Source organism: Aotus nancymaae, unplaced genomic scaffold, assembly GCF_030222135.1.
Source record: "Aotus nancymaae isolate 86718 unplaced genomic scaffold, 86718_ANA_hifiasm-v0.15.2.pri h1tg000057l, whole genome shotgun sequence".
NCBI lineage: Eukaryota > Metazoa > Chordata > Mammalia > Primates > Aotidae > Aotus > Aotus nancymaae.
The window spans coordinates 29,095,836-29,122,628 of NW_026988471.1; the positions used below are offsets into that span (position 1 = coordinate 29,095,836).

Consider the following 26,793-nt stretch of genomic DNA (forward strand, 5'->3'; position numbering starts at 1 on the left):
GGAGTTTCTTCTGACCCCGAATAAAACTTGTTTAATCCTAAAAGGGTCCTGTTAAGAATTCCTTCATTATCCTGTCATGCTTCAAGGCCTAGCCTAAGCTCTTGGTGGGCTTTTGTTACATTCCAGCCTTCGTATAAGGGCACTGGCTCCATCAGCTTTTAACGTTTAACGGAGCTACTCAGTCCGTTAAAGGGACGCTTGTAATGGAGGCCTGCGTTAGTGAGACCTGGCCTGCCGCACTTTGTCTATACACCAAAGACTACAAACACTTATGGCTCTCTGCTTGAGATTTTTCCCTGACCCCAGGAGCGTGCTCATCTCCCAGTGAACATCAGAAACACCCAAAGGGCAATGAAGTACCCTTCAACCAGGAGCAGATGGGGGGCCAGGGGAAAAATACCCCAACTTCCTCTCCCCTTGATAGAAAAAAACTCTATGGTATATTTACACTGCCTCCCAGAATCCTCCAGCAGGACTACTGCAATTCCCCCATCTTCGTAAATAAGCTCTATCTGGGCAGTGGGCAAGAGGAACCCATTGGGCTCCCACAGGAGCACTGGTTTCCTTCCTGACCAACATTTTTAAACTAGCAAGTACCACCCAGATTTACGAGATCGTCTGTTTCTTCTCTGACTCCTGCTCCCTCCTTGCCCCTCACTATTCTAAGCTCCAGTTGCACACAGTGGTAACTTGCTTGATAATTAATTCTGTGTTATCTTCCTTCCCATTCCTGTTTTGCCTCCCCAATCCTCTATGGATACTTCCAGATCACTCCCTCAAATAAAATACTCGCAATCAAATTCTTCTTTCAGAGTTTGCTTCTGGAGAGGCACAAACTAAGTGAACAGGTATGTCACAGAGGCATATGTGCATTGATATTCAAAACAGAAGGGCTTTCAGAGACCACTTAGTCCCCTTTCAGCACTTAGAGATAAAGGAACTGAGGTCCAGGGAATGCCGAGTTAGTGGCAGAGTCAACAGCAACAATGAAAACTGACAGCGTCCTAAGAAGCTGATGAAAATGTATAAGGAATGGTAGCAGAACCGAAAGGCACAGAGCCCGCTAAGGTTAAGGAGTTGGCCAAGGTTGATTGTGTTTATGTCTGAGTTACATATAAATATACAGGTAATTTGTAATTATAGTTTTAGTAAATATAGTGTTAGTTATTTTCCCCTTGATGATTTCAATCAATCCATTACTGTACCAAACTGCCAGCTTCAGAAAGTCCTCACTCATGCATAAAGAGAAGAATAACAAAGAGAGAGCAGCTGGTTTATTTGCAAGACTGTGGGGCATTGCAGAAAGGCTGTTGGAACATGATGGAAGGGAATTCAGCAAGACTCAGAAGGGACTCACATCCACTTCTCCCAGCCACGGTCCACTGCTCACCCTTCAGGCTGTGGGAGAGAGGACGTGGACCCGTGGTGTTAACACACAATGCAGGAGGAGCCCCTTGCAGTTGTCTGTCTGAACTAAGAATATTTCCACAATGAAACTCACAACAGATCCGAATGCTTAAGTTAGAGTCTTCATGAAGCGCTAGAAGGAATGAAACCACCTTTGCAAAAATCATGACAATGACAAAAATCTGACAAAGCAAAATTATGACAGTGAAAGAAATCTGACCTAACCGACTCCATCTTGCTTCTAACCTCCAGGTTGTCTTTGTTCATTCCTGGGTGTAGGCTGAACTAACTTTGGGAGGAATTTAGTTCATAGTTTAACTTTGAAACAAAGATGATAACAGCCCCTCCCCAAAACAAAATCCCTCCTTGCCTGGGGACCAGACCGCCTTTGTAAAACTAACAAATTAGCCACAAGATTAGAAATTATGGTTCAGGAGTCACGCAGCCAGAGATCACAAGATTCCTGTGCCTGTGCCTTGCAGGGTCAGGCTCACAGTAAACTCAGCACATGTGGATGGTTACCTGATAGCTCAAATGATGCATGGAAAACAACATTTTTAAACTAGCAAGTACCACCCAGATATAAGAGATGGTCTATTTCTTTTCTGACTCCTGCTCCCTCCTCTCCCCCGGCTATTCTTGCTCCAGCAATGCCCCTGTAACCAACCCGTCCTTCAACCTAAGAGTTTTCCCCAGGCCTCCCCAGCTAGTATGATGTTTTCAGTGTGATACAGTCACCTGACCCATAGTCAAGGACAACTGGGGTTCCAAAATCCCCCAGCACAGTTAAAGTCTCCTAAGCACCTAGATCGCAGTACCCCCAACATGTTTAGGTAACCTGTAGCTCCCAAGCCACCCTTCACATAGAATCCTCCCTCTACAGATCCCCAGGAATATTTCCAAAATGCCTTCCCTAGCCAGACAAGCTCTCACCCTTTCCGGCTTCTCTGCTCAGCTCAGCCTACCTTCTCAGGCCCCCTCTCTTCCCACTTCACCCCAGTACTCACATCTCTGAAGAGCGCCCCCACTTCACCCTCCCAGCAGATGATGTAGGAAGAAGTGAAACCTGATATGCAGGAGCTACACTATTCACCTTTCACTTTCACCTTTAGCAGCCTCTAAAACTGATGCCTTGGGGTCACCTAGAAGGAAACCAGGACTAATTCAACAGAATACTGCACTATTTTGCTAACACTAATCAGATGAATGTGACTCCGGGAGAAAAATAAAACCAAAAGTAAAAGGCAGAACTGAGCTCATCACCTGGTTTGCTGCACTCACTGCTGATCAGCTGTGTGATACGCTGCTCAACGTCTCCAGGCGTCCCTTTTACCACCTACGAAGTGAAGGTAACAGTACTTTTTGCACAGTGTCAGGAAGGCCAAAGGAAATCATTGAAGTGTGCAGCACTGTGCCTGGTACTTGAAACCTCAGCCAATGTCAGTTTCCCTCCTCCCCTGACTCAGTGGATCCACTCGCAGCCACACTTCCCATGGAAGCCCTCACACGTGGGCCCTCCCTCCTTCATCACTGGAGGAAGGAAATTAACATTTCCGGGGCATCTTCTCCATACTGGCCCCTCTCAGAATCACCCTGGAGGCTCAGAGATGTTAGGGGACTTTCTCAAGGTCACCACTGCTCCTACCAGGCTCAGCTGAAATTCAACCCTAATTCTCTAGAACTGCAAAGTCTGCTTTCCATGCTTCTCACAGCACTCTCCTTTCAAAGGATGCACATCAATCAGCATCACAAACTGGTTAAAATGATTATACAACATCAAGAAAAGAAATTCATCATCCAGGAAGGGCCATTTACTCAGGGGGCCTCTTTATCCTATTTTCAAATATCCCTCTGTCCTTGAGTCTCCTTGTCTCATCTGCATTTCCCGCTCATTCCACAAGGTGGCAATATTCAACAGAGTTACACGTAAAACAGCTCGAGCAGAGATCCCTGAGATTATCAAGCTCTCCCTCCACCTCATTTAAAAATCTGCAAGGAGACCAGACACAATGGCTAACGCCTATAATCCCAGCACATGAGAGCCTGAGGCAGGCGGATCACATGAGGCTGGGAGTTCGAGACCAGCCTGGTCAACATGGCGAAACCCCATCTCTACTAAAAATACAAAAATTGGCCAGGCATGGTGGCATGCACCTGTAACCCCAGCTACTCGGGAGGCTGAGTCAGGAGAATCGCCTGAATCCGGAAGGTGGAGGTCGAGGTGAGCCGAGATCACACCACTGCACTCCAGCCTGGGCAACCCCGTCTCAAAAACATATATATATATGCAAGGAAAGACGCACCCTGAAATACACTGGGGAAAACACACACACACACGTATTCCAACAAAAATCCTTCCTTTTCAACTCCCATCACTCCCTGAGGACAACAAGATGCCATCTCAGAGGCTTATCTGACACTTTGTTCCTGCAAGTCAGAAAAACAAGAGAAAAGGGGGGAAAGGGGTATGAAAATAGGGTAAGAAGAAAGGAACACAAAAGGGAAGGGGCAAATAATAAGGGACAGGACCAGAGTTACTGGTAAAGGGAAGCAAGAAGGAAAGAAGGGGATGTTCTGTTTGAGGACCTTGCATTCCTCACATCAGTGGATCCCAATTCCCAGTTCAGGGCATGTAAACGCCACCTTTTTCTCTCTTGCTGAAATTCCTATCTAAGGGCCCTGGGGCTACAAACCATAAAATCTCATCAGATGGGTTCTATTTAACCCCATTTATAACATGGCTTACTGTCCAACCTGATTCTGGCATAACATGACACAACATAGATGGGCTTGAGAGCTCTAAGAAAAAAAAAAACCATAACACAACAGATAAGGAAGTCAAAATATTTTATCCCAAAATATGTTTTTCTGACATATTTTGAAATGGCCCTGCAAAGCCACATTTTTGTGGGGGGAAATTTGCATCCGTAAAGAATTTCTATTAATATAACTATATCTTTCCCCTTCCAGGCCCTTCCAATTCTAATGAGATTAACTGAGAGTCTAGAACCTTTTAAAGGTCTGAATAAGAAACATTTGCCATCTACTGTCTCTAAGGGTGACCATGTAGGAGACTTCACCAACATAATAAGAACCTTGGTCTCCTCAGTCCCTTATCTTAATCCAGACACTCCTTTCTATGGATTCCAGATTTTTAGATAAAAACTTAATTCTTTCAGTCAATTGCCAATCAGAAAATCTTTGAATCTACCTATGACCTATAAGTCCACCCCAACACCCTCCACCCATCCCCATTCACTTGGAATTGTCCTGCCTTTCTGGAATGAACCAATGTATACCTCACATGTACTGACTAATGCCTTATGTCTTCCTAAAATGTATAAAACCAAGCTGTAACCCAGCCACCTTGGACACATGTTCTCAGGACCTGTTGAGACTGTGCCTTGGGCCATGGTCACTCATATTTGGCTCAGAACAGATCTCTTCAAATATGTTGTAGAGTTTGGCTCTTTTCATTGATATGGGACATTAGCATCAGAAACTCCTTGACACTTGGCCAGCATTCCACAGAAGTCAGGGCAGAGTCTAACTTTTAGCCTCTAAGCACCACTGGGGCACTGAATACATAATGAATATTTTTAAATACAAAAAGAAAAAGAGCCTAAGGAAAATATAATAGTATAACAAAATATCTAGTATTGGTTTCACCAGAGTTCCAGGAGAGGAGAGAGAACTGGGCTGAAAAAGTCCTCAAAGAAATAATGATTGAAAATTTCCCAAATTTGACAAAAGATATAACTCACAGATTCAAATTTTGTAAACCCCAAATAAGAACCAAAAGAAATTCATACCAAGGCACATCATATTTAAACTTGTGAAAAGTAAAGACAAAGAAAAAACAGCAAAACTTTGAACAGCAACAAGAGAGAAGTGACAGGTATCGGGAAAAAATGCAAATGACAATAGATTTCACAAAAGAAACCAAGAGGCCAGAAGGAAAATGTTATAGCATTTTTCCAGTGTTGAAAGGAAATAACTGTCAACTCAGAATTACATATCTAGAGAAAACATCCTTTAGGAATGGAGGAGAAATCAAGACACTCTCAGATAAAAGAAAACTAAGGGAATTTCTTGCTAGCAGGCCGGGTCTTTTTTTGGAAGGGGGTGGGGATGGGGAGACAGGGTCTTGCTCTGTCACCCAGACTGGAGTACACTGACTGGCATGATCATGGCTCCTGCAGCCTTGACTTTCAGGGCTCCAGTGATATTCCCACCTCAGCCTTTCAAATAGCTTGGACCACAGGTGCATACTGTCATGACTGGCTAGTTTTTATTTTTTCTATAGATGGGGGTCTCACTATGTTGCCCAGGCTGGCCTTGAACTCATAGGCTCAAGCAATCCTCTCACCTCGGTCTCCCAAAGTGCTGGAATTATAGGCATGAGCCACAGTGCCCAGTCTAAAGGAAGTTATTTAAAAAAAATTTTTAAAGGTAGTGGTTTTTTTTTTTTAAAGGAATTTAAAATGTCAGAATGGCAAAGAGAACAACAGAAAGAGCAAAAACAGTGGTAAATTCAATAGACTTTCCTTCTCCTCTTGAGTTGTCTACGTTATGTTTAATGGTTGAAGCAAAAATTGTCTGATGTTGTTCTAAGCACACCTAGAAGGAAGAGTTAAGACAACATTATAAGTGGGAGAGGCTAAAGGGGTGTAAAGAGAGTTAAAGTTTCTATACTTCACTTGAACTGGTAAAATGTTGACAACAATAGATGATAATAAATTATGTATATATGATATAATATCTGGAGCAACCACTATAAAAGCTAGCAAAGACATACACTTAAAAACACTGTAGATAAAACAAAACAGAATTCTAAAATGTCCAAGAAAATCACAGGAAGGGAGAGAAAAGGAAACTAATAAATTGAAGACAGGGAACAAAGAGAACACAAAAAATAAAATAGTAAGCCCTATTATCTCAATAATTACACTCAGTGTAAATGGTCTAAATATACTAAAAGACAGAAATTGGGGACATGTTGATCAAAGGGTCCAAAGCTGCAGTTAGGAGGAATAAATGCTAAGTATATAAGGTGACTGATACATTAATTAACTTGAGTCATTCATTGCACTCTCTATACATGTACCATAACATCACTTTGTACTTTGTAAGTATATCGTGTTATAATTGATTTTAAAAAAATAGAGCTTGGCAGAGGAATTAAACACAATACTCAACAGTATGCTGTTGGCCAGGTGTGGTAGTTCACATCTCTAATAACAACACTTTGGGAGGCTAAGGCAGGAGGATCACTTGAGCCCAGGAAATTGAGACCAGCCTGGGCAACAGAGCAAGACCTCATATCCAGTTTAATTTTTTTTTTTTTAATTTAAGAAAAAAATCAGTATAGTCTGCCAGAAAATACTTCAAATACTTCTAGACAGTTTGAAAGTAAAAGGGTAGAGAAGTATATATAGACACCCCTGTGGGGATATTAGTTTCAGGACCCCCTGGGTATAACAAAATCCTTGTATGCTCAAGTTCTTTATTAAAAAAAAATAGCATACGATTTACATATAATCTATGTACATCCTCCCATGTACTTTAAATCATCTCTAGATTACTTATAACCCTTTAATATAACATAAATAGCTGTTATACTGTATTTTAAAATTTGTATTATTTTTATCATGGTGTTTTTTTTTCAAATATTTTCAACCTATGGTTGCTTAAATTCACAGTGTGGAACCAGCTGACACAGAAGACTGTACAGTGAAAACATGAATCCAAAAAATACAGAATTGGCTCTACTTTATCAGATAAAGGAAACTTAAAAGCAAAGAAAATTACCAGGGACAGATAGGGACATACCGTAATGATAAAGGGTCATTCCAGCAAAAAGACATAGCAATTCTAAATGTGTACACACCAAACAACAGAGCTGCAAAGCATGTGAAGCAAAAACTAATAGAGTAAAAAGGAGAAATAGATAAGTCAACAATTACAATTGGACTGTCCAACATCCCTCTTGCAACAATTGATAAAACGAGAGAGAAAATCAGCAAGATTATAGAAAAACTCAACAATACTATATCCAGCAGAATTCAACTGATGTTGAGATTCCACTCCACCACACAACAGCAGGAGAATACACATTTTTTTCCAAGTGCTTATGGAATATATACCAAGATAAACCATATCCGGGGCATGATGCAAACCTCAGCAAATGCAAAATAATAAATTACACCATTTGTTCTCTGACTACAATGGAATCTTCCACAGAGGAAGAATTTGCTAATACAGGTTGAATATCCCTTATCCAAAGTGCTTGGGACCAGAATTATTTTGGATTTCACATTTTTTTCAGATTCTGGAATATTTACTTGCATTATACTTACTGGTGAAGCATCCCTAATTTGAAAATCTGAAATCTGAAGTGCCTCAATTAGCAGTTTCTTTGAGCAGGACCTTTGAGTATCATATCAGGGCCCAAAAAGTTTTGAATTCGGGGGAATTTTGGATTTCAGATTTCTGAATTAGGAATGCTCAACCTGAATTAATTTGCTGCTTCCAAGTTTTTTGTTTTTTGGTTTTTTTTTTTTGAGGTAGAGTCTCCCTCTGTCACCCAGGCTGGAGTGCAGTGGGGTGATCTCAGCTCACTGCAACCTCCACCTTCCAGGTCCAAGCAATTCTTCCGCCTCAGCCTCCCGAGTAGCTGGGATTACAAGTGGCTGCCACCATGCCCGCCTAATTTTTGTTTTTTTTAAAAGAGATAGGGTTTTGCCATGTTGGCCAGGCTGGTTTCAAACTCCTGACCTCAGGTGATCCACCCACCTTGGCCTCCCAAAATGCTGGATTACAGTCGTGGGCCATTGCGAAACAAATCTTCCTTCTTCTGTGCCGGCTAGTAAGCTGTTGTCTCTCAGCTTCACAATCACTTTCTTTCCCTGCTTTGTGATGCTGGGGCTGAAACTCTGTCCCTAGGCTTTGGTAATAGGGGACACTAAGAGGGAATCAAGGCTGGAGGAGGAAAGGGGGCCTTGCTCTTTCCTGGCAGCGTCAGCGTCCTACGTCTGAATAGCACCCAGCTGTGCCGCTTCACACCGGCAGCAGCAGTTACTTGCAACAGCAGCAGCTGAATCCAGTTTGCAGTTTTTTCAACGCTTGGATGACTGGTCTTACCAGGCTGCCTCAGAGACACCAGCACCAGCCAGCGTGGCTCCCTCCTCAGAGGGGTGGGTCCATCCCAGGTCCACAGGGCCCCTCCTCTGAGCTCAGGGACACCAGCCCCAGTTGAGCAGCGCCCCTTCCTCTAAACTTCCAACCTCTTCCTTTGCAGTCCAGACCTAGAAGGGTAAGTGCTTCCTGCAGTTACCACCTCCATGTTCCCTTAGTGTTCCCTTTTTGCCTTTTCAGTTCTTTAAGTAGATGATGCTTTATATCAAATGTCCTCTCTCACATGAACTGGGATGGTTTGTCTCCTGGCTGACTGTGTAAGTCCCACACCGGATGCTCTGAGACCTCCTCACCTTACACTAGTTTCCCTGAGTTGAGCCCATGTCCCAGGTGTGGCTGCCATTAACCTGAGTTATTAGCATCTGGGAGGGAGCTTTAAGGCACCACGAGGTGGGAGAGGTGAGAGCAGCCGCACAAGCAATCAGTTCACGGGAGCTCACCTGAGTGTGGAAGCAGACGGTGGCTGAGACCTTGCCCGGATCCCCTACCTCCTGGCTCTGCTGGCCATGTGTCCCTGCTGCTCCCTTCTTTTTCAGAGCCTCCCGCTGAACTCCTTTTTTGGCTCTTGCTACTCAAACCTGACCTTTCCTCCATCATGGTGTGCCCCTGCCTTCACCAAGAGCACGTCTGCTGTGAATCCTGTGTCTCCTTTCATCTTACCATCTATGTTGGAATGGGCGGTGCAATTACATCAATTTTGAAATTGTCTATGTGTTTGGTGGGTTGTTTTTGTCTCCATTTTTACAGCGATTAAACATCAGCATTGTTTGCCAGTATCTCTAGTTCTCCTCCTTCCTGGCACATAGCAGGATTATATCTCCCTGCCCCCTTCTGTGACTCAATTTGGTCAGTAAAATGTGAATGAAAATAACGTGTGTCATTTCTAAGTGGAACCATTTAAGCACTGGTGCATGCTTTTCCATTTCCCACTTCCCTTGCTGCTGGCAACCAATGATGCTCCAAAAAACCAAGCCTGTTATCTACCTTGTCCATGAGTCAGTGACATGGAACAGAGGCTTCCACCAACCCTAATGAGCAAGTAGCATAAGCAAGCAATAAACCTTTGTTTCAAATCACTACATTGTGGTAACAGATCATGGATTTCGTGACTACAGCACAACTCAACCTGTCCTTAGTCATGGTTAAGACGACCCAGTGTCCTCATGTCTTATTTGCAATTTAGAGGACAATGCATTCTGGTTACATTTGTCACTAAATATTAATATAGTGATGGTTAGACAGTGCTTTCATGGGATGGCACCTCTGGGAAAACGCTGCTGCCCTGGAGAATGAGCTAATGTTCTTGTAGGCTTGAGGAGGCAATAATGAGGCTTCTCAGAACCTGGACGGGGTGCTCAGCTTCCCCTTTAAGTCAAAGTATAAACCTACACACAATAGAGAGAAGCAAGGTAACCAGTCACCCGAAAAAACAGAATGGCTCCTAAAGCAGAGAAGCTAGTACTATCATTTGTTTTATTCCATAGCATATCTAAGAAAAGAACGTAAATTGAAGAGGGAATGTTCAGAAATAGGAGCATAAAAAGGAGAGCCAGAGAGGTAAACTCGCTCAACTAATGTTCATCAAGCACCTCTTACATGCTTGGCTGACTGCTAGATGCTAAAGTTACAGCCATGAGGATGAAAGTCAGGCCCCCTACCTTGAAGGGGCTGACAGCCAGCAGGGGAGACGGATAATCGGTAAACTACATTTAGTCTAAAGCTGCCTCCTTACATATTTTAAGTTCAGCCTAAAGGTCTCTCTGTGTGTAGTGAACTGTAACCTAACTAGATGTTTCAATAGACTATAACCTGCTCTTGTACCAATCACAGAGTTTTGGCCAATCACAGGTGGCCAACCGTTCATACTGTGCTCGAATAAGGCAAACGCTGAGCTGCAACCGATCTAGATTTAGTTACTTCTGCACCTCACTTCTGTTTTCTAGACGTCACTTTCCTTTTTCTGCCCAACTATGTGGCAGCCCTGGAGTGGCTCTGAGCCTATTCTGGTTCTGGGGACTGCCAAATTCTCGAATCATTCTTTCCCAAATTAAACTCTATTAAAGTTAATTTGTCTAACGTTTTCCTTTAACATAATTAAGCAAGAGACAATAATGAAGCAGGATGTAGACCATAATAGAGAAGCACATGGAACTCTGGGAGCCAGAAAGTGAGAGGAGTTTACCCAGGACAGGGCAGGTGGGCTCAGGGGGTGAGGTACAGAGTTTCAGTTCTACAAGGGGAATACACCTACAGCTGCTGTACAAATTGCTCCTACAGTCAACAACACTATATTCTACACTTTAAAATTTGTTAACAGGGTAGACCTCTTGTTAAGTGTCCTTATCAAAATGAAAATAAAACTACAAATATACATATAAAAAGAAGAAGCGTATTCTAAGCAGAGAGACCAGTGTGTGCCAACTTTCTGAGACTGAACACAACAGGGTCAGCAAATGGTCAGACGGAGAACTGACCATGGCCAGAGCATAGACTGAGGGGAGAGAGGCCGGGGAAGAAAGGTCGAGATCTTGTGTGGCTTTGAAATCTGCGCTAAGAATTTTGGGCTTTGGAGTAACATAGTCAGATTTATTTTATTTTATTTTATTTATATTTTATTTTATTATTCATTTTAGAGGTGGGTTCTTGCTGTGTTGCCCAGGCTGGAGTGCAGTGGCATGATCATAGCTCACTGCAACCTTTAATTCCTGGGCTCACATAATCCTCCTGCCTCAGCCTCCTGAGTTGCTGGGACCACAGGGGCTCACCACCACACCCAGCTAATTTTTTTATTTTTTTGTAGAGACAGGGTCTTGCTATTTGCCCAGGCTGGTCTCAAACTTCTGGGCTCAAGCAATCCTCCCACCTCAGCCTCCAAAACTGTTAAAATTGCAGGCATGAGTCACCATGCCTGGCCCAGATTGATTTTTTAGAAAACAGTTCTCTGACTGCTGAGGCATTTTTATGCCTTTGCATCCTCATAGCTTAGCTTCCACTTATGAGTGAGAACATATGATGTTTGGTTTTCCATTCCTGACGTTGCTTCACTTAGAATAATGGTCTCCAGTTCCATCCAGTTTTCTGTGAATGCTATTATTTCATTCCTTATTATGGCTGAGTAGTATTCTATGGTGTGTGTGTGTGTGTATGTATATATATATACATACACTACAATTTCTTTATCCATCAGTTGATCGATGGGCATTCAGGCTGGTTCCATATTTTTGCAGTTGGGAATTGTGCTGCTATAAACATATGTGTGCAAGTATCTTTTTTGTATAATGACTTCTTTTCTTCCGGGTAGATACCCAGTAGTGGGATTGCTAGATCAAATGGTATTTCTGCTTTTAGTTCTTTAAGGAATCTCCACACTGTTTTCCATAGTGGTTGTACTAATATACATTTCCACCAGCAGTGTAAAAGCGTTCCCTTCACCACATCCCTGCCAACATCTATTATTTATTTTCATTTTTTTATTATGGCCATTCTTGTGGGAGTAAGGTGGTATTTACTGCATTGTGGTTTTCATTTGCATTTCCCTGATCATTAGTGATGCTGAGCATTTTTCATATGTTTGTTGGCTATTTGTATATCTTCTTTTGAGAACTGTCTATTCGTGTCCTTAGCCCACTTTTTGATGGGCTAATTGGCATGAGGAAACTTCCAGGGATAATGTAGATGTTTATAATCTTGATTGTATGTGGTGATGGTCATATATATGTCAAAACGTATGTGCAATCTAGTGTACATCAATTAAACTTCAATAAAATTATTTTTGTTGTTTTTAATGCTCTCCAATCATCACTACTGTTTGCCAAACACTGACTTAAGCAGAGAATGCCACACATTGGGGTGGGGGGATAGGATTCAGGACAAAATGTGCACAGGTTGGAAAGGGATTATCGGCATTTTGAAGCAACTATTTAATAAAAAAAAAATAATAAGCCTCCTGGGAAAATGATCGATCAAGACTGCAGTGAAACCAGGAACCTTTACAAATGCAAATATAAGAACGATTTTTATATGATAGCAAAGATGCTAAAAAGCCAAGTGCCAGCCCTACTGTCCCCCCAGGATGGGACACAGCAAAGCCTCCAGGAAAGTCATTTCACAGCCTCTCATGCCCTGACGCATCCTGTGTGCTGCTGTTGGACTAATATTTCTCCGAGGGTATTTCCATCCCAAGCTCTCATTCTCTAATCTCCTGGGGCCACCCCATGGCTTACGAGGCCAAACCCAGTTCCACCTGCCTGCTTTGCAGATTCTACCTCTACAATATAGTCTGGCTCGCCTGCTGGCTGCTCCTCAGCACTTCTGGTCTCCCCCCAGGCTGCCCACCCTTCTTTTAGACCCAGCTTCATTTTACATCCTCTGCTAATCCTTTCTTGGCTTCACCACTAGGTGACCATTTATCTTTCCTTTCATTAAAAGTCTATCTATAGAGACTATATTTCTAGGCCAAAAATTGGAACATGTGAATACAGAGTTTTATGCTGTTGGCAGATGTGAAAGACACTCTGGGAAATATTGCTTGGATGCCCATAAATTGAACTTTGGAGGATGTTTTGATAGTATATGGGGCCAGGAAACAAGATATTTGAAATAGCGATTGTATCGGGTGTCCAGGGTGCATGGCTGTGTCTTTCATTCGGCTTTTCAGCATGGGCTACCTACAGTGTATTATTAAATTATTTTAGTCAGCCAGGTGTGGTGGCTCATGCCTGTAATCCCAGCACTTTGGGAGGCTGAGGCTGGTGGATTACTTGAGGTCAGGAGTTCAAGACCAGCCTGGCCAACTTGGTGAAACCCTGTCTCTAGTATAAATACAAAAATTAGCCAAGTGTGGTGGCAGACACCTGTAATACCAGCTACTAGGGAGGCTGAGGCAGGAGAACTGCCTGAACCTGAGAGGCGGAGGTTGCAGTGAGCCAAGATTGTGCCACTGCACTTGAGCCTGGGCAACAGAGTGAGAATCCTTCTCAAAAAAAAAAAATTTTTAGTCACATCTTTTTCCAAAATGAAAGTTTAATTACCTTAAGGACAGGAACTGTGTCAATATCTTGATATGCTCCCAACACCTGGGCAGGGCTCAGCACATACTGTAAAGAAAATAAATGGCTATGAATGAACAATTTCAAACCCTTTATCTCAACAGGAAAATGACTTCCTTTAGAGTCACCATCATCCACCTTCCTTTTCCACTCCTCTGCTAACAGCACCCCTCATCTGGGATGCAGCTCACAGGAGTGACACAGTGGATGAGGCAGGCTCTGGAGCTGACCTTCAGGAACTTTGCCTCATCCTCTAACCAATGCTTTAAAGAGTGCAAGAAAAAGTGAGGCCTGCTATAATGTAGTCTCTGGGATTATAACACATCTACAAATCACCAGGCAAGCTAGCTAAGATACAGATTCTGGCCAGGCACAGTGGTTTACACCTGTAATCTTGCCATGTTGGGAGACTGAGGCAGGTGGATCACTTGAGTCCAGGAGTTCCAGAACAGCCTGGGTAATGCAGTGAGATCCCTTTGTTAGATTTTTTTTTTAAAGGTAAGGCAAGGATTAAAGAAAGACACAGACACACACACACACACACACACACACACACACACACAGAGGGAGAGGCTCCACAGCAACACAGGTAGATTGCAGAAACCTGCGAAGGTGAGGGATCTGCTTGATGCCAGAGCCCACCATCACTTACAGGATGGGGTACTCATATGCCTGGGTGGGAGGGGTCTGGGCAGTATGGCTTGCTGGCTGGGAAGACGTTGAGAAGACGTCCCCATGATGAGGCAGTCTGGCTCTTGTTCCCACAGAATGTGATGTTCCTTGCACTTTTTCCCAGCAGAATGTGATAGGGATGTTCCTTCAGTTGGGCCTTTGCCAGGCGGGTATGATAAGGGTGTTCCTGTGCCTCCTGGTCAGGAGGTTAGACAGGATGCTTCCTGTGGCCTGAACCCCCATGGAATGTTTCACTTTGACCAAGGTCTGCAAAATGGCTGGGTGGGGGGCTTTCCAAATAGTACAGTTTGGACTAACACCCTTCTCAACAAAAAATTTAAAAAATTAGCTGGGTATGGTGGTACATGCCTGTGGTCCCACCCACTTGGGAGACTGACGTAGGAGGATCATTAGAGCCTTGGGAGGTCAAGGCTATACTGAGCTATGATTGCGCCACCGTCCTCCATCCTAGGCAACAGAGTGAGACCCTGTCCCAAAACAAACAAAAGATACAGATTCTTGCTGGGCACGGTGGCTCGTGCCTGTAATCCCAGCACTATGGGAGGCCGAGGTGAGCAGATCACTTGAGGTCAGGAGTTGGAAACCAGCCTGGCCAGTTTCCAAGATGGTGAAACCACATCTCTACTAAAAATACCAAAAAAATTAGCCAGGTGTGGTGGCACATGCCTGTAATCCCAGCTACTTAGGAGGCTCCATCTACTTGGGAGGCTAAGGCAGGAGAATTGCTTGAACCCAGGAGGCAGAGGTTGCAGTGAGCTGAGAACACGCCACTGTACTGCAGCCTGAGTGACAGAGCAAGACTCCGTCTCAAAAAAAAAAAAAAAAAAAAGATACAGAGTCCAGGGCCCCACCCCCACAGATTCTGGAGGCTTGGGATGCCTGGAATTTTGCTTTTCTCCCAGTAGAGACTGCTGCTCTTTGGACCCCTGCTTGAGTAGAATAGATGGACAGCACACTCTGAAGGAAACAAGCACCACAAAAACCTCTTTGTGAAAGTAGCAGTAGACACCTAAATCAAACCATCTGGTTTTTTTTCTTTTTTTTTTTTTGAGATGGAGTTTCGCTCTTGTTACCCAGGCTGGAGTGCAATGGCGCGATCTCGGCTCACCGCAACCTCCGCCTCCTGGGTTCAGGCAATTCTCCTGCCTCATCCTCCTGAGCTGGGACTACAGGCATGTGCCACCATGCCCAGCTAATTTTTTGTATTTTTAGTAGAGACAGGGTTTCACCATGTTGACCAGGATGGTCTCGATCTCTTGACCTCGTGATCTATCTGCCTCGGCTTCCCAAAGTGCTGGGATTACAGGCGTGAGCCACCGTGCCCGTCCCTAAATCAAACTATCTTAAGCAAGAAAATGGATTTGTTGGAAAGAAACTGGGGTAGGGAGCTCAGTGCAAGTGGAAAAATTGCAGAAGGAAGTGAGGATCTGAGGACCTCAGGGACTGAACTTGGGGACTCAATCATCATTGGAATCATTTTTATTTCTGCTGTCTCTGCATTCTCCCCTATTGCCAATAAATTTTCTTTATAGAATGGGGACATGCTGATGGAAATTCCAAATTCTTATTACCAAGTTCCATATTTCAGTTATTTATTGCTGTATTACCAGGCACCCCAAACTTAGTGGCTTTATACAACAATAATTTGGTTTGCTTATGAATCTATACTTTGGGCAGGGCTCAGAGAGGACATCTCATCTCTAGTCTGTGTGGCATCAGCTGGGGTTCAAAGGCAAGAGGTGACTGGACAGCTGGGAGCTGGAATCACCTGAGGGGTCCTTGCCCACTTGTCTGAGGACTGATGTTAGCTGGTGGGGACCTCAGTTGGGTCCCTATCTGTCTATGACCAATGTGGGTGCCTGGACTTCTTCATAGCATGAGTAAGTTTCCAAGAGCAGTATCCCCAGAGAATCAGATGTCAACCGTATTATCTTTTATTACATAGCCTTAGATGTCACACAGCATTACTTTCACCTTAGTCCCACATTTACTCAGATTCAAGAAAAAGGAAAACCAACCCCATCTTTTAATAGGAGAAATAAAAATGCCACATCAAATGAAGGGTTGTAGTCTGGGAGGCATTGTTGTAAGCATCTTTGAAAAATACAACGTGCTATACTGCATCATCTGAGATAGATTTTATTAGTTATTGTATAAAAAACCCAAAGGAAGAACTTTGATTGACTTGGCCTTGGTCAATGCTCACTCCACTGACCGATTATTGTGGGCAAGAAAGGAAAGCACAAAGACTAGCCCAGCCTGGCTCACATGCTCATTCTGTGGCTGGCTGGAAGGAACAGCCAAAATTACATACAATCACTATAAACTAGGACTTCCAGGTTCTGATCCTTCTGGACACCTTAGCTGGACACCTGATCCTTCTGGACACTGTAGCTGGACACCTTCTGGAGTCTTAGCTACAACAATAAGAAGGGTTCGCAGAGTCCAGGTGCCTTTATGTAAAAACACCTATAGGGCAATATTTTCAGAAATGTGTTGGCAGCAAGAAAGACCAACAGAGGAGGAGGAACAAAGGCCAGGTGTGGGGTCAGTCAGAAAAGAGTTCAGGTCTGTCAGGCAAACTCCTGGAAGAGGATCCAGGAGCAGAAAGAATCAACCACGACAAACAGGGACAGCCATATCCCACAGGGATGGCAGGTGAGAAGGTCAGCCTGAAAGGTCGGGCAGGGGGAGGTTGGTGGGGTCTGGGGTGCGAAAGGGTGGGCTTCCACTTGCATTAGTCCTCACAGCAACTCTACCATGTAGCTATCATTTCCACTTTCAAACAAGGAAACAGATGTTCAGAGAGATTAAGTAATTCCCTCCAGTTCCCCCAAGACATAAGCCTCAGAAGTTTATACAGGAAGAAGTCCAGGTTCTGAGAGTACATCAGAGGCCGCCCCCATAAGCAGGAGACACAGACGTGTGCTCTCATCCCAGGGCAGCCCTGGACACTGCTCCACTCCAGTACTGCTCCCAGCGTGTGGCCCACAGACCCCCAGCCTAGCTACCACCTGGGGACTGGCTGGAAATGCAAACCCATGGGCCAAGCCCTAAACCCAATGTCTCAGAATCTCTGGGGACAGGGCCTGTGGAGTTTCTAATGAACCTTCCAAGTGATCCTGAATACACTTAAGCTTGAGAACCACCGTTATATTCCATTTTATTCCCATGGTTTATTCCAAACAACCTGGAGCCACCAGTGTAAACTGTAACTGACCTGCAGGAAACCGATCACATAAGAACAGGCTGTTGAGATTATCCACTCCTCACCTTACAACCCTGCCTTGAGGGTGACAGAAGATCCAATATATGGATGTATAGTTTGTTTTGCAAAAAGTCATTCTCATTCCATACCCCAGACCCTACGCCAGCTTGAAGTTACCACTCTCCTTACTCTAAATTCCTTAAAATACATAAAGTCTGTAATCCCAGAACTTTGGGAGGCCGAGGCGGGTGGATCACAAGGTCAAGAGATCGAGACCATCCTGGTCAACATGGTGAAACCCTGTCTCTACTAAAAATACAAAAAAATTAGCTGGGCATGGTGGTGAGTGCCTGTAATCCCAGCTACTCAGGAGGCTGAGGTAGGAGAATTGCCTGAACCCAGGAGGCAGAGGTTGCGGTGAGCCGAGATCGCGCCATTGCGCTCCAGCCTGGGTAACAAGAGCGAAACTGCGTCTCAAAAAAAAAAAAAAAAAAAATATATATATATATATATATATATATATAAAGTCTGAATCACCTAATTGTTATTTTTTACTGGCTGCTTTATATGTTATGGACTGCTCATGTTAATGTCTTACCTCCTAACTAGGTTGTAAGCTCTGCAAAGGCAGGCACGGGCATGCCCTCTAAGTGACTAGGAGGGAAGTGCAAATAAAAGTCTCTTTTGTAAGCTAATATTTGCAGGCCCTTGATCAGTATTTTGCTGAATGTTTTATGTGTCTAATAGTGGTACCCGCTTATTCATGAGGGATACATTCCAAGATGCCCAGTGGATGCCTGAAACCGCAGATCATATCAAACCCTATATATACTATATTTTTGTTTGTTTGTTGATTTTTTAGACAGGCTCTCCCTCTGTCACCCAAGCTGGAGTACAGTGGCATAACCATAGCTCACTATAGCTTCAAATTCCTGAACTCAAGCGATCCTCCCAGCTCAGTCTCCCAAGTAGCTAGGACTATAGATGTATACCACCCACACCCAGCTAATTTTTTAATGTTTTGTTGAGACAGGGTCTCACTATGTTGCCCAGGCTGGCCTTAAACACTTGGCCTCAAATGATCCTACCTCCACCTCCCAAAGCACTGGGATTACAGGTGTGAGCCAGCATGCCCGGCCCATGCTATGGTTTTGATCTGACAACCTAGACAGCAACTAAGTGACTAACAGGTAGGGGGCATAGACAGTGAGTATGCTGAACACCAGGATGATTCATGCCCCGGGCAGGATGGAGCAGGACGGTGTGAGACTTCATCATGACACTCAATTTAAAATGTATACATTGTTTATTTCTGGAATTTTTTATTTAATATTTTTGGACAAAGAAAACAGAACCACGGATAAGGGAGGACTGCTGTGTCTTGTTTAATCCATAGAAGCACAAATGAAGAAGGGAATTAATAGCAATAATAGTAAAAATAAAACCTTACAATTTGTAGGTGCTATATAATAAATTTTGTGGTGTTATGTGCTGTTTAATATAAAACCTAACCCCCAGCTCTGCTTAAAATTAGCTAACTCCCTGCAAAACCTACCTCATCTATTCTCCCCACATTCTCAGCGAAGTTCCCAGGTGTCTCAAGACTCTTGTGTTTCTTGCTGACCAGCTGCAGGGTCACAGGGCAGGACAACACCCAAAGAATGTACAATGTGTTTCTCAAAATGCTATTTTTCAAATGTACTGTACATCACAAGACATGTTACAAATTAATTAACTATTCTTTGTTCTGGCTTCTGTAAACCTGTTAGCTGCCATGTCATCCTGGATATATAAAAAGTACCCCATTTTCTTTCTCCGAGGCTCAGCCTTGGGATGCTAATCCGCTGAGCTGATGGCCACCCTAATAAAATCCTCCTGTTTCACCCATTGGTCTCTCTGGTCTCCTGGATATTCTGTAACACAATTCTATTAGCTAGGTATGACGTTGAGGAGACTGAGACTCAGAGGCGTGAAGGACCGCCTTCAGCATCACACCCAGGAGGGAACTGCTGGAGGCAGGCCCACGCCCAAGCCTGGGGGATACCCAGGTCCCAGCCCTTACCCAGCCTAACGCAGGGCTCCAGCATGCATATGTCACAGTGTAACTGCTTCTCATGGGCACTTTCGTGAGACGTGCCACCACAGAAGTACCACTGCTGGTGGGAAAGTGCTTAACATAGTCAGGGCTCAGAAACTGAGAGCTATTTTAAATATCTGACTTCCTGTTTTAAAACACCTGGTCCCCTTCATCATTTTACTTGTTTCTCAAAATGACCCTGGGCGGTGGGTAGAGCCTCTATTACTGTACCTAACGTTAGAGGTGAAGAAAACAGGACTCAGGGGAGTCAACAGCAACAGACCCAACCTTGTTTTCCTCCTGCTCAAGGCTCGCTCCCTCTACTGTTAGCGGTGGTAGTTATCCCTCTGGGTTCGCAGCAACCTCAATTCTTGCCTCCTCAGAAGAAAGAATTTGACTGAGGAGCATAAGGCAGAAGGAGAGACCAAGGCAAGTTTTGTTTTGTTGAGACGGAGTCTCACTGTATCATCTAGGTTGGATTGCAGTGGTGCGATCTCAGCTCACTGAAACCTCTGCCTCCCAGGTTCAAGTGATTTTCCTGCCTCAGCCTCCTGATTAGTTGGGATTATAAGTGCCTGCCACCACGCTCAACTAATTTTTGTATTTTTAGTAGAGACAGGGTTTCACCATGTTGGCCAGGCTAGTCTTGAACTCCTGACCTCAGGTGATCCGCCCACCTCAACCTCCCAAAGTGCTGGGATTACAGTCATGAGTCACCTCACCCAGCAACTAAAGCAAGTTTTAGGGCAGGAGTAAAAGATTATTAAAAAGCTGTAGAGCAGGCCGGGCGTGGTGGGTCACGCCTGTAATCCCAGCACTTTGGGAGTCTGAGGCGGGTAGATCACTTGAGGTCAGGAGTTCAAGACCAGCTGACAAACATAGTGAAACCCCATCTCTACTTAAAATACAAAAATTAGCTGGGCATGGTGGCACATGCCTGTAATCCCAGCTACTCGGGAGGCTGAGGCAGGAGAATCACTTGAACCCAGAAGGTGGAGATTGCAGTGAACTGAGATCACGCCACTGCACTCCAGTCTGGGCAGCAGAATGAGACTCGTATCAAAAAATAAATAAATAAATAAATTTTTAAAAGCTATAGAATAGTGATGAAAGGAAGGAAGGTACACTAGGAAGAAGGCCAAGAGGGCAACTTGAGAGACCAAGTGCAAGGCTTGACCTCTTGACTTGGGGCTTTATACAGTGGCATATGTGATGGCTAATGTCAGGCTGGTAGCCTCACCCAAAAGGTGCCCTGATGCCCCCCGCCTTCCTTTTCCCTGCCTTCCCACTGCTGTGTGCTCTGCCCAGGAACTCTCCGAGTCAACCACGCCCCGGCTAATGCAATCCTAGACAACTCTTGCACTGGAGGACTCGCCCAGCCACCCAATAGCCAACGACGGCCTGCCCCGTTCCCTTCCAGTCCTCTTAGGGCCAATCAGAGTGCCTTGCCATTGCTCAAACCCTATGCCATAAAAACCCCACACTCCAGGAAGTTGGTGCAACTTCTCCAGCCCCTTGTGTTGGACCGCAGAACCTCGCCCAGGGGCCGATTAAATTTCTTTATTTCAATAACTGGCCTCAGTTGCCTCATTCGATCCTTGGTTGCTTCATTCAAACTTTACAGTTAATATTGTCAACTTGATTGGATTGAAGGATGCAATCCTCCCACCTTGGCCTCCCAAAGTGCTGGGATTATAGGCATGAGCCACCATGCCTAGCCTATAACGAGTATTTTGAATTAAAGGCCCTTAGAGATCAACAGATGCTTAAAGAGACTTTTCTCTCATCTGCATAAAGACTGAATGAACCCACCAAGGAAAATAATTGTTTTTCCTTCCTCTTCCTGTTATCTTATCATCTATCCAATGTAACCACACCTGAAGAGACCCTTTCACAGGATAACCTCTGTCTCTCAGGCTCATTTGACTTCCAAAGAGAACCATTTACAAGTTAATCTGTGTTCCTGATCCATTCATTCTCCCTGGTAATCATTTCTTGCTTCTAGACGGAAGTACCTATATTCCCTATCTCCCCAGTTCCCCTGGAAATAAGGCTGGGTAAGTATCTGGGCCCCACCAGGATATGGGCTGTCACTCTGATTCAGCCTTGTGCATGCTAATAAATGTGTAGCCTTTTCTCTTATTAATCTGCCTTTTGTGAGTTGAGTTTTCAGCAAACCTTCAGAGGGTGAAAGAGAAGATTCTCCCTTGACTTTGACAGCCATTACTAGGGTTTAAGTGGAGGAGAGGGCAACACTTAAAGAGAAAACTATAATTTCTCAGACAACACTTTCTCCATGAAAAACCTTGCGGGCTCACTTACGAAGCCCTCAGAATGTGAATCCACTTCCACCCCCAGAGCCCGCTGCAAGGCGATTGCACTCTTCCTTCCCATCTCCTCCCTGTTCCCTCCTGACAGCTCCAGCGCCACAGTGTTCTGTTCTCAGAATATAAATTTAGCTAGCTGCTCGAGAGCATGAGGAAGGCTCGTGGCAACTGTGTTCTCTGCAGGTGGCGTGAGTCACTCAGCCTCGGGAGGGGCCTCCTTTGGGCTTGTCAGCCTCTTCAGCCCTGGCTGGGCTGGCTAAGCACACTGCAGTTCCTGCTCTGGCATTGGGATGTTCGCTCACCTAGGGCGCCAAAGCTGTAATTAAACCCACCCAGAAGATGAACCCTGCATCTGCCTAACTTGTCAGCTTTTTCTCCTTTACGTGATGTCTTCACAGTGGACAAGTTATTCAGAACAGCTGGTGAAAGCAGACCCACTTCCTAGTGAAATAAACATGCCTTTCTTCCCACCCCAAAGTCTAAATGCTTAAGGAATTTTAAGCCAGATCTGATATTTTTCCTTTTTAGCACTTGCCATTGCACACTGGTCTGCTTATTTCAGTCTGTCCTATAAGCATATATTTTTTCACTTCTCTCTGGCCCACGTTCTTCCCAAATGCCCAGCACTTCTAAAAGGCTGGTTCAGTGGCAAACTTTCTTTAAACAAGGGTGCGAGGCCACCATCTAGTGACCAACCACGGAAGTGCAGGTATGCAACAAGTCAACTAGGGCGGGCAAGTAGGCCGCACGTGACCTGCCAATTTCTGGGAATGCTGGTGACAGTTTGTCACAAAATCGGACAGGCTGCATACATTAAGCAGCTAAAGAAATGATGTATGGATGAGAATTTAAAAACATTTTTCTACCCTAGCCCTGTGTGGAGCAGTGACCAACCCACCCTGGTTTTTACCTGGGACTGAGGGTAAAAGTCCTAAAAGCAGAATAGTCCCAGGCGGAGAGGGACAAATTGATCACCCAATAAGGAGAAATAAAATGGCTCTGGGAGCAGAAACTTGTAAGAAATAAGAGGGCTTGGGCTTCTGGTTGGGGTGGAAGACGGCTTTAGAAGAAAACTTGTTTTTATAGTAGAGACAGCACTTTATGGTTATCAGAGGGAGGAGGCTTAGTCAGGCAGCAGAGAAATGACACGGGACATTAGCTCAAAATGTCCTGATCAAGAGGCTGGGCTGAGCTCAGGGGATTCTCTGGCAGCCTCCAGACCAAGGAATCTCAGTTACAATTGTTCTACTGGAACAAAGGCAGGTTCTACACCTGCTCTTACAGGCGTGCCCTTGCTGATTTGAGCAGAGTGATGTTTCTATAATTCTCTAAGATGGTGTCAGTGCTTCAAACGAACTCATCTGGGCTACACTCAAGAAGCAAACCAGAACTTGCTGTTTCACTGACCATTTGGGAATGCCCCAGTGAGCAAGTAGACTTCCCAGTTGCAACTCTGCCACTAGCTGTATGACACTGAGCAAGTGACTTAACTGTTCTGAAGCTCCCGTCTTCAGTGGGCTGTTGTGCAGTTGTTTGAAGCAGTCATGTAAAGCCCTCTTAGTCCAGTGGCCAGAATTTGGCCAGCTCTGAGTAAAGCCTGTCTGTCCTTGACCAAGCAACCCAGACGCACTCCCTGGCCCTGAAGCCAGAGTCCTGGGGCCTCTTCCATTCCTTCCAGCAGACCCCTCTAATTGAGCCTGTTTCTCTTTCTGTTTAGAGTTTCTACCACCTACTTCTTGCTTTTCTTCCCACCTAGTACTCACATTCCCTTCCCTTTACTCCCAGGACTGGCTGAAGAATGGAGATTATAACAGCAATTGTGAGATTCACTAGATAATTCATGCAAAGAGCCTAGAGCAGGGCCTGGCACTCAGCTCTAGGCTAGCAGGTCAGAGCTTGAAAATGCTCCTGTCATTGTGGTTCTCTCACCTTTACTTCCCAGTTACAGGTCCTGTTCTTTGCTGGAGTCTAAGAAACTGAAGTTCAAGAGATCCCCCAAATTTCACCCTGAAACCTAAGCAGTGCTGAAAAGCTTCAAAGGCCTTCCTGGTTCACTTGTTCATCCATGCAACAAAGATTTATGGCTCCTATGCCAGACATTGTGTGAGGCAGGAAGAATACCTGAGGCCAGGCACAGCGACTCACATCTGTAATCTCAGCACTTTGGGAGGCCAAGGCAGGAGGATTGCTTGAGTCCAGGAGTTTGAGACCAGCCTGGGTAACATGGCAAAACCCCATCTCTACAAAAATTGTAAAAATTAGCTGGGTGTGTGTCTGTGGTCCCAGCTACTGGAGAGGCTAAGGTAGGAGGATCGCTTGAGCCCAGGAGGTCAAGGCTGCAGTGAACCATGATTGCACCACTGCACTCCAGCTTGGGCAACACAGTGACATCCTGTCACCCTTCACCACCCCCCGCTAAAAAAAAAAACACCTGGGAACAGGACAAATGCAGCCCCTGTCCTCAGGGTCTTATAGCCAACAGGGAAGCCAGCCATTGAAGGCAAATTACAATTAAGATGCCAAAGAGGGGGCTTGGAGGGCTGAGGGAACAGGGAACAGGGAACAGGAAGCACCTCTCCCAGGGGGATCTCCACAAGGCAGTCAAATTTAAACTGAGACAGGAGGGAAGAAAGTGGGAATGAGCTCACCTGCCCAAGAGTGAGGTAAGGGGAAAGGCACAGAGAATTCTCAACCACAGGGAAGAGGCAAGAATGGCCAGTGTCCCAGACTAAGAAGCCAGAAGACAGAGCCAGAGAAGCAGAACAGGGAGTGGTGGCGCCCCAAGGGAGGCGGGGGCTAGAATTGGCAGGACTTGAAAGCATAAGGACAGGGAATTTCTTTCTGAGAGCGATGGGGAGCCGAGACCAGCATGAAACAGGGGAGTACAGACAGACTGGAATTTCGGAAAGCTCACTCTTTTATCCCAAGGCGGGAAGCTGAGCAAACATCACCTGCCCCTCCCACAGGATCCCTTCCTTTCGCTAATTCTTCAGAGGAGGTGCAGTTAGCGGGAGCCACAGGTGTGAAATATGGGCTGTTCAAATGGGTAAATCCCAGGCAAGATAGCATGTATCCTCCCAGCAAGTCATCCCTGGGGGCAGGAAAGGACTGGAGAGTGGGCCCTGTCCCCAGGCCCGGATGATGGGGGTGGCTGGGAGCTAGCAGCTGGCTACAGTGCCTAAGCAGGCCTCTATTTTTCTTTCTATAGCTATTAAATATCAGTAGCAGTTTTTACGATTGGCCCACGAATCCAGCTTATTCCAAATCCTATGTATTTCTTAAATCCTTAGCTCATATATCAGTTGATCTGCCGTGATTGAACACAGATGGCCTGGATGCTTTAGGGTGTAGGTGTATGGATGGGTGGATGGGTTGGGAGTGTGGAGAAATTAGATAGAAAGCAGTGACCTCATTACAATCTTCACAGAGCTTGTCGTCTTGTGAGGAAGGGGAAAAATGAATTCAGTAGGAAAAGAGGACAGTGGCAACCCTGCACTTCTTGGTAGGGAAACTGAGGCTGGGAGTGCAGGGGCCTGTTCTCCTAAGATTGGGATGGAGTGAGTGCTAGGGCTAGTGCTGGAACCCACCAAACCACACTGGCCGTGGCAACTCAAAGGCCCCTGGAGAAGAGCCCTTCTTCCTTGCTGTGGGAAGAAAGTCACAGGCCACATTCCCAGCCAGGGTCCCCTACCCTCCAAGGGCCCCCACTCTAGTCACGCAAACCCTCCTTTGCTCCCTCAAATAAGCTAAGTTCATTCCCACAGCCTTGGGATGTCTTTTCTTATGGTTCCCTCTTACCCGAAGGCTCTGACCCCCCAGTGGTTACTGGCTTCCTCTTCCAGGTACTGCATCAACGCCAGCTCCTCAGAAAGACCCCCTGAAGACCCTTCCTGAAGTGGCCCCACACCTACACCCCAACAAATCTCTCTCTTCCCCAGCATCATGCTTTTCATCTTCATCACTCTCAGCCCCCATTGGAAATGACCCTGATCCTCTAGTTTCCTCTTCTACCCCCACTCCTGGCTCGCAGACTAAAACTCAAGATCATAACTGCTTTGTCCAGTGCTGAATCCCCAGGCAAGGGAGGAAGACTGGCTTATCCTAGAGGAAGCCTGGCTTACCCTAGCACTCAGCAGCTGCAGAATGAATTAATGAAAGCAATGCCCTGTAAACAAATCCACTTCAAGTAGACATGAAAGTTATTATTTGTGAGATAACTCAATTCAAAGGTGGTATTGTGGAGAGAAGTCCAGGTTGAGCAATCGTTAAGACTTACATTTCAGTCCTACATGGACTTTTTCTTCTTGCTGTGGTGGTCAATATACAGAATATTCTGGAATCTCAGGCTGAATTTATACCTGTAGAAAGAAGAAAGCAATTACACATTATTGTTGGGAGGACCAAACTAGAAAGTATATGTTCAATGCTTTGTAAACTGTAAAGTGCCAATAGATGTACAATTATAACTTTGTGGGGGAATTACTACAATATTTATAGATATAAACACTTTCCCTAGTCTATTCAAAATAGACTCTGACTTAGAAAAATGGATTTAGAATCCACATTTCAGAAACATCTACTATATAAATGGAATCATTTTGATAAATGAGGGCGGAGTCCACAAATTGTGTCTATTCTCAGGCTCTGCTGCTTTTCTTTCACACCATGCCCACTGACAGCTGGCTTCATTTCTGAACAAATTTTGTTGTCTCGATGTTTATTTTCCCTTTTAAGGGTTTTTATTTTCTATTTATATATGGAATACATGTTCTTATAAAATTGTTACAAAATGCTACAAAGTTTTTTCAAAATCATATGTAACCCTAACTAGTCTAG

The 26,793-nt window shown here is 44.8% G+C and overlaps 1 long non-coding RNA gene across 3 annotated transcripts in view; it reads right to left on the reverse strand.

Annotated features, from left to right (window-relative positions):
• LOC105733236 (uncharacterized) overlaps nucleotides 1-26,793 on the reverse strand; it is an 89,233-nt gene that overhangs the window by 40,786 nt on the left and 21,654 nt on the right. For all 3 annotated transcript variants that reach the window (XR_001111214.3, XR_010337987.1, XR_010337986.1), the window contains exons 2-3: nucleotides 26,234-26,315; nucleotides 13,635-13,700 (exon numbers count right to left, since the gene is read on the reverse strand). This is a non-coding gene — a long non-coding RNA (uncharacterized LOC105733236). The remainder of the gene's footprint in view (nucleotides 1-13,634; nucleotides 13,701-26,233; nucleotides 26,316-26,793) is intronic.